This window comes from Haemaphysalis longicornis, unplaced genomic scaffold, assembly GCF_048455015.1.
Source record: "Haemaphysalis longicornis isolate Haplotype H1 unplaced genomic scaffold, Haemaphysalis longicornis Haplotype H1 scaffold_5, whole genome shotgun sequence".
NCBI lineage: Eukaryota > Metazoa > Arthropoda > Arachnida > Ixodida > Ixodidae > Haemaphysalis > Haemaphysalis longicornis.
The window spans coordinates 126,574,353-126,582,645 of record NW_027526385.1 but is presented as its reverse complement, the minus strand read 5'-3'; positions in this window follow the sequence as shown (position 1 = coordinate 126,582,645).

The window sequence follows — 8,293 nt, the reverse complement described above, 5'->3', positions numbered from 1 at the left end:
CATTTTGAGCTGCAGAATGAGATGATCTTAGAAGTATGCTGAAGCGTGTAAGCACACCCCTAATATAGTCAAAATATACTTCAATTGCTTTTATGTTTGTTGACTTAGCATGTTAGAAATACGCCATGAATACGGTAGTAGTAGTATAAACGTTGATTAGAACAAAAAGAAAAGGTAAAATGGCGGTGGTGAATCGCCCAATTTCCAGGATGCGTCTTTGACGGGGCCGACTCGATGGCCCGAGAAAGCTAGGTCCTCTGGCGGGCCGGGTCTGGGCTGGTCAGCTCAGTCTTCCAGTGCGGCAGGGTGGGGTGTCCCAGTGTTTGTATTGAAGGGGGTTGAGAGTAAGTGCGATGTGATGGAGGATGATGTGATTGTAGAAAGATGTTCTCTGAAGGCGATGATAGATCTTGGCTTGATGGTTGGTTAGCGAGTGTTGCGGAGGAGGTTATATTTATTTAAAATACTTTATAAATGCATTAAAGCTTCCCCAAAATACACTTCAAGTACAGTAAAAGCGCTGCTGCTAATCCTTGATTTTAACATTCACGTAAAGCGTATCTTCAGGTCCTGATAAAATACAGTTCAAATGAGTAAAATCAGTACGATTTTTTCTCCTAATTGTTATTACATCTAATAAGAGAAACTCAGGGAGATACTTTCGCTTACGGCGCTGCATAACGCAGGCATACAACTGAAGTGTACGTATGAGAGAGAAACTCAGTGCACCAATACGAAGGTGACAGTGTTTCAGAGCAATCGTGAAAGCATACGCATATGATTCAGCGACTATGTATATATATATATATGTGCAAGCAAACTTGCACATCGCAACAGTGGTGACGACGGTATCGCTGTAGAGGCTTTGAAAATGGCCTTTTTCTAAAAAAATATTGGCCTTACATGGAAAACGCTCGCCATGCTTGCCAGTGCTAGCAGCTGGGCGCCTCTCACTGCCACTCAAGACCTCATACTAGGTGCCCGGTACCTGTGGTGCGAGTTGAGAAGCGCACCCCTACTTCCCGTTTCGTCTGCCCTGGATTCGTTTTTTCCGCCCTGTCTAGTCATGTAACAAAAGTTTTCGAAATCTTCAACGGGCGGTCATCCTGCGGACGCAGTCCCTGGCTGGATGGTCCGTTGCTGCGGCGTTTGTCTTTGGGTAGAAGTTAAGCAAAGCTAACCATGATTTACCAGCAATCTGCGTGTAATGTGTCCCACAACAATTGACCGACGTATGTTTGCCTTGCATTGGAAGAATGCTAATGCCCCTTATCAAAGTTGCACGTAGTTGTTAGGCTTCTCTCCCCCTACTTCGTGTACCTAAGTACTCCGTTTTCTCCACGTACTAAGTTCTTCGTGCAAGGCAATGTGCTCAGATATCAACGACAGCCAGAAGACGTAAAAAATAAATGCCATTTTAGCGTCTTTCTTTTTGCGCTTATTCTATAAACCGGGTACTTCTGAGCGGCAGTGGGGACTCTTGCTACTGGTTTCTTTGTATATTAGGTTATTCTGTTGTAAAAGTATTGAGAACTGACACTTGCAGTAAACAGAAACTTCAACAAACACTTTATGTACAACCTGTTCATAGAAAGTCCGCCGTCCATAATTGCAGGATTCAGAAATGTGCTTAGTGTATGATAGGTCGGAGCAGTTTTTTTTTTTCTGTTCACAGCAGGCCCTCAGAGCCTCGCATGTTCACATTAGCCGCCTTACGGAAAAGGAACTACGTTTTTGGCATACATGCATTTGTGAATAATGCGCATTGGCGGTCCGGACGGCGAGGGGCCAAATGGCCTGCCATGCAAGTTAACGCAGTCCGAAGATTTTTTTGGTCGCATGTCTCCATTCGGTCAACTAAAACCAAAAGTAATCAGACAAGAGTGTTTAGAGCAACCCACGTAACTAGCTTCGGCTGTAGCGGCACTAAGAGGTTCGCGCCCAGGTACTTATATTGAATATTCTATCTTGGAGAAATCTACGAATCTGCCGGGTAAGTTACTGTAGCATTTAGTATCATCAGTTGCTGTTCCTGCTCCCCCCGAGAGCCAAGAACCAGTAAAAAAATTGTGGTTCACCCCTCTTTCTTAGGAATCGGAAAACAATAAAGGGCCTTACAGGAGCAGTTGATTGTTAAATAAACCTCCTTCATGTCCGAATAATTCGCTATCCTGGCCGTGCCAAACGAAGTGGCGCCGACACGCAAGACAGAAAAAAGAGGGGAGGTTTCCCTCAATTCACGCACGACCCCCCTACATGAAGGCTCTTGCATCGAAGCGCCAACTGTCGGCGCTTTTTAGCACCGTGATGCGCTACTTCACTTCGCCTCTTCTAGACGGCAGCACCATCTTAATGAGTAGGTTGCCTCGATTCACGCGACCGCTGTACAGGGTGGGGACTAGCGTCAATAAATAAGCTACACTGAAAAGTGCCGCCACTTCGTGCACCCGGAAGTGTCTGGGGGCCAATTTGGGTTTGCTTGGACTGTTGCCGTCTCTCTCAACGAAACCGGCGCCGGGTGTGACGGGCAGTGTGATCGGCCGCTCTAGCGTCCGCGCAGCAGAGTGAGGGAGAGGAGAGGCGCCCAGGAACAGAATGGTTCCGATCATATTTTATCAATTATCACGTGGTGCTGATCCACCAATGAATGTCCCGGCGGCACATAGCAATGAAAGAAAAGAATACCAATACTCTAAAACCCATTATTTAGTTTCGCTAGTGGAAACACTTATACGTTGGTGCCGCCATTTTGGGTGCCCCGATCGCCGCCGAACCCGGTCGTTGTGTCGAAACCAGGCTAAAAGTATCGCCGCAAATTGTTTACTAGCGAAGTTTGAATCATCGCTTCTGTTTCGCAACGACAAATTAAGGGACGAATTTCAAAGCATGTGATCCGGACTTCACAAACACAGAAAAACCGTGGGCCTGAAAAATATTATGCAGAAAACCAAAGTAATTATCAATAACCTCGGGATAGCAGTGGTTTGAGATACGTGGCGAGGCCATGGAAGTGATAAGCACGTAGGCTAAGTAGGCCAAGTTGTAATCCAGATCCCAACCATGACGCAGACATAATTAAAAGGATAAGAATGGGGTGGAGTGCATATGGCAGGCATTCTCAGATAATGAATAGCAGCCTACCATTGTGCCTGAAGAAGAAAGTGTATGACAGCTGCATGTTACCAGTACTCACCTACGGAGCAGAAATTTGGAGGCTCAGTAACAGGGTTCCACCTAAATTAAGAACGACGCAGCTGGCGATGGAGCGGAAGATGATAGGCGTAAGATCAAAAGACAAGAACAGAGCGAAGTGGGTCAGGCAACAAACGCGTAATAAGGATGATGATGATGATGGTTTACGTTTAATGGCGCAAGGCCGACATGGGCAAAGAGCGCCAAATACAAAGTTATTTGATAAGGAGGGAAATCGGATAAAATCATTTAAATACTATGAGCACGTCTGGTGTAAAGGGCCAGGGTGAAGAACGTGAGTGGTTAAAAGATAAATACGGTGGCTGGTGTATAGGACCAGGGGTAAAACTATGGGTGATAAGAGATGAGTTGTAAGAAATGAACTTCAGATAGGAACCTTAAGGTTCGCTGAACAGAGAACATGCCTTCATCTCCTAAGAAGTATGACGGGTGTGGTGGAATATGTCGTGTGTGTAGTTGTGGGAAGTGTTTTCGTCGTGTAATGTCGAGTGCCTTACATTGTATGAGGATGTGGATCACGGATAGGGCCTCTCCGCACCTGCTGCACAGAGGTCTTGGAGACCCCGTGAGAAGGTGCGAGTGCGTTGCATGAGTGTGCCCTATCCGTAATCTAGCCAAGGCGACTTCAGTGTATCTATTACGTGTGTCGGTGGTGTATGGTCCCAAGTGTGGTTTTATTACGTGTAACTTGTTGTCTGTTTGTTCACTCCAGTGTGTTTGCCATGTTTTGCGAAGTTGTTGTCTGATGTGTGGTTTCACGTCGGTGTAGGGTAATGTGGTTATGTCTACTGTATTCGAGAGTGTAGCAGCAGCAGCCATTCGGTCCGCTGCTTCGTTCCCGGCTATACCACTGTGGCCAGGGACCCAGCAAAGAACCAGTTCAAATTTGTGTACATACACCGACATAATACCCTTGACTATTAGATTTACAACGTGATTTTTTGAAGACTTTTTTGACGACAACGCCCGCACGACACTGAGGGAGTCTGTATATATAATGGATTGTGGGATGTGACTGTGAAGGATATGATTAACAACAAGAAATACACCATAAGCCTCTGCCGTAAAGATACTGGTATTACTGTTAAGAGTTCTAGTGACATTAAGGCCGGGCCCATGCGCCGCGCAGGACACAGAGGTGGCAGTTTTAGAGGCGTCCGTATAAAATTCAGAAAATTGATACTTCTGCTGCAAATACAAGAAGTGCTGCAGAATTGCACATGTGGGAGCTCGGTTTTTGTCTACATGTGTGAAGGATGTGTCGCATGATACAGGGCGGAGATGCCATGGTGCTATAAAATCTGTTTAAGAACTTTGTATGGTGTCTAAAAAGGAGACAGAAAGCTCTGACGCTTCCTCTCTAACTCTGTAAGAGAAGGGCGCAGAGAACGATGGTCGGTTTAGGAGTAGTGCAGTCTGAGACGTATCATAAAAAGCTGATTTAAAAGGATGGTGTGGCATAGATGAAATTTTAAAAGCAAAAAGAAGATCTGTGTATGCTCGCTGACGTTGTAGGTTCCACTTTTTACACTCCACATAGAGGCGCTCGACCGGGCTAGTCCGGAAGGCGCCACATGCCAACCGGAGCCCCAGATGAAGCACTGGGTCCAGCATTTTGAGGGATGTCTTACTTGCTGACCCATAAACAACGCTTCCATAGTCTTATCGTGAAGCTATCAGGCTGATAAAAACACGTAAAAGAAGTTGTTTGTCAGCCCCATATGAAGAGTGGGAGATAACCTTGAGTATATTCATGGCCTTTAAGCATTTATGTTTAAGTTCTTTTATGTGTGGAATGAACGAGAGCTTTTCGTCAAGGACTACACCTAAAAACTTGTGTTCATTTCTGACTGGAATTGAGACACCATTGAGTTTGATGTCTGGATCCGGCCGAATGCCGCGCCTTTTCGAAAACAAAACACAAGTACACTTCACTGGATTAAATTTAAAACCGTTGCTATCTGCCCAGCCAGCGAGCTTGTTAACACAAAGCTGGACTTGGCGCTCGCAGATAGACAGGTTACAAGACTTAAAGGATAATTGCACGTCGTCTACATAGATTGAGCAGGAAATGGTTGGTGGAAGAGCCTTCCGAAGAGAGTTCATTTTTACAATAAACAACGTGCAACTCAAAACTCCACCTTGTGGAACACCGTTTTCCTGCACATGAACTCTAGAGAGTGCAGTTCCAACTCGCACGCGAAACGTTCTTTCAAAGAGGTAACTGGCAAGCGTGTTCCACATGTTACCCGACATACCAAAGCACTTCAAATCGCTGAGGATGCCGTACCGCCAAGCAGTGTCGTACGCCTTTTCAAGATCAAAGAATACTGTCATACAGTACTGCTTATGGAGGTAAGCATCTTTAATATATGACTCTAACCCAGCGAGTTGATCGTTCGTAGATCGCCCCGCCCTAAAGCCTGCCTGAGAGCTCTCGAGAAGACCGTTGTACTCTAAGAAGTACACGAGTCTCCTGTTTATCATCTTCTCGAAGAGCTTACACAGGCAGCTTGTCAGGGAAATGGGGCGATAACTGGCGGGAGAGGAAGGGTCCTTCCCTTCCTTTAGGAAAGCCACTACTATGGCCTCCCTCCAAGAGCGTGGGAACTGCCCCGAAAGAAATATTTTATTGTAGAGGTGAAGAAGTGTTTCAAGTGCGTCTGAATGTTAGTGTTGTATCATTGTGTATGAAATCCTGTCTGCACCTGGAGCTGAAGGTTTACAAGTACCGAGTGCGACCTTGGGCTCATGAAGTGAAAAGGGGGTGGTATAGGATGAGTTCGACTTATTAGTGTCTCGCAAGGACTTCTTCTCACATGATGCTTTGCGTTTAATGAAAGTGTTGGTGTAGTGTGCTGAACTGGACACGTGTTCGAAGTGTTGTGCAAGTGTGTTAGCCTGGTCTTCCAGTGTGTCCCCTGTTGTACTAACCAGGGGCAGGCTGTGTGTCTGTTGTCCTTTTAGTTTTCGTATTCGTGTCCAGACTTTGTGTGTGTCAGTGTATGAGTTGATGGAAGTGAGGAAGGTGCGCCAACTCTCCCTTTTCGCCTCACGACGCACTCGCTTCCCAAAAGCCTTTGCCCGTTTAAAAGAAATGAGGTTATGTGACGTGGGGTACCGGCGAAGGACACCCCAAGCCTTGTTTTGGGCCTCTCGCGCCCGCCTGCAGTCCTCGTTCCACCAGGGCCTCCTTGGGGTGCGGGACCCACTGGAAGCCTGGGGAATGGACTTTTCGGCAGCGTCGAGGATGTGCGCCGTGACGAGTTGGGCGGCTTCCTCCACGTGTAGGTGTTTTATGAATGTGTGGTGTAGTTGAGATGTTTGTGTGAATGTGCTCCAGTTTGCTTTTGATTCATTAAACCTTTTATGGGAAGATGGACTGCTCGGGCCTATACCTATATACGTTAATGAAGTGGGGAAATGGTCACTACCATATGGGTCCGTGCCCACACCCCACTCAAGACATGGAAAGAGAACTGCAGAACCAATAGCCAAGTCAAGATGCGAGTATGTATTGTGTCCTAAGGTATGGTATGTAGGCTGTTTTTTGTTGAAAAGGCATGCTCCGGAGGATGTAAGAAACTTCTCTATCAGGCGACCTCGGGCATCCGTTCTAGAGGAGCCCCAAAGAGAGTTGTGCGCATTAAGGTCGCCTGTTATGATGTATGGTTCGGGCAGATGGTCGACCAGCGCCTCGAAGTCAGAGCTCAGAAGTGCAAAATCAGGAGAGATTTAAATGGAGCATACGGTTATTAACCTATTAAATATTATCGTACGGATTGCTACAGCCTCAAGGACAGTGTTCAGAGTGACAGGGTGGCAGGCTAAGGATTTCCGGGCGACAATTGCCACACCTCCTGAAGAGTGTGTGCAGCCAACCCTGTCCTTTCTGAATACCATGTACCTATTTAAGAAATTTGTTTGTTTAGAATTGAGGTGGGTTTCCTGGAGACACATGATATTTGGCTGACTGGCATGCAGAATCTCATACACATCGTGAAGATTTTTAAGGAGGCCTCTGCAGTTCCATTGGATGATGTTTTCTGTTCCCATTATTTAAGTTTAAGAATAACTGGAGTGTGTGTATGTGTTCATGTGTCGTCTTTCGGGGCTGTTACTCTGGGATTAGGCTTTTTAGGCCTGTCTGTAGGCTTGGAAGTCGGTGGCCGCTCCTTGCGCTGCGTTGCAGGCAGGAACGGCCCGACATCAATCTCGTCGTCGGATGTCCGAGGGGTGCCCGACGGACCGGGCCCCCCGGACTTGGTCCCCCCTCGGGAGCCCTTCGTTTGAGCCGCCACCGCCGAGGGCGTCCGGGGCACCAGAGGTGGCACGGGCGGTGCGGTGACGGTGGGAGCCGGTGCGGGGCCCGTGGTGTCCATCACCTCGGTACCCTCCAACGGACTGGAAGACGGGGAGACAGAGGAGGGAGCGGCACCGGTCCCGACAGAAGTGGTTTGCACCACAACCGCTGCTGCCTCAGCAAGCGGCGTGGTGCCGGGTTGGGCTGCGTGAGGCAACCCAGGGGGGGGGGCGGGAGTGGGACCAGGTCAGCCTCGCTGAACTGGGTCCCTGTGGAAACCAGACGCCGCTCCGCCCCCCGGCGAGCCGCATCTGCGTACCTCCCCAGAGGGAAAGAGGCAAACCTCTTTCGCGCCTCTGGGAAGGTGATGTTCTCCGTGACCTTGATGTTAATTATCTTTTTTTCTATTTGAAAATTTTCACACCTGCGGGAGTAGGCTGCATGTGCCCCCCCGCAGTTCACACAAGAGAGGGTGTCGGATGTACAGTTGTCACTCGGATGGTCATGCGACGCGCATTTTGCACACGTCGTTCGGCCACGGCAGGAGTTTGTACCGTGCCCGAACCGCTGGCACTTAAAACAGCGCCGCGGGTTCGGGATGTAGGGACGGATGGAGCAACGGATAAAACCTGCATTGATGTGTTGTGGCAGAACTGCACGGTCGAAAGTCAAGATAATGTGTTTGGTGGGAATCTCCTTGTCGTCTCTGCGGATAGTGATGCGTCTCACGGCAGTGACGCCCTGATCCTTCAAGCCGGCAAGGAGATCCGCATCCGT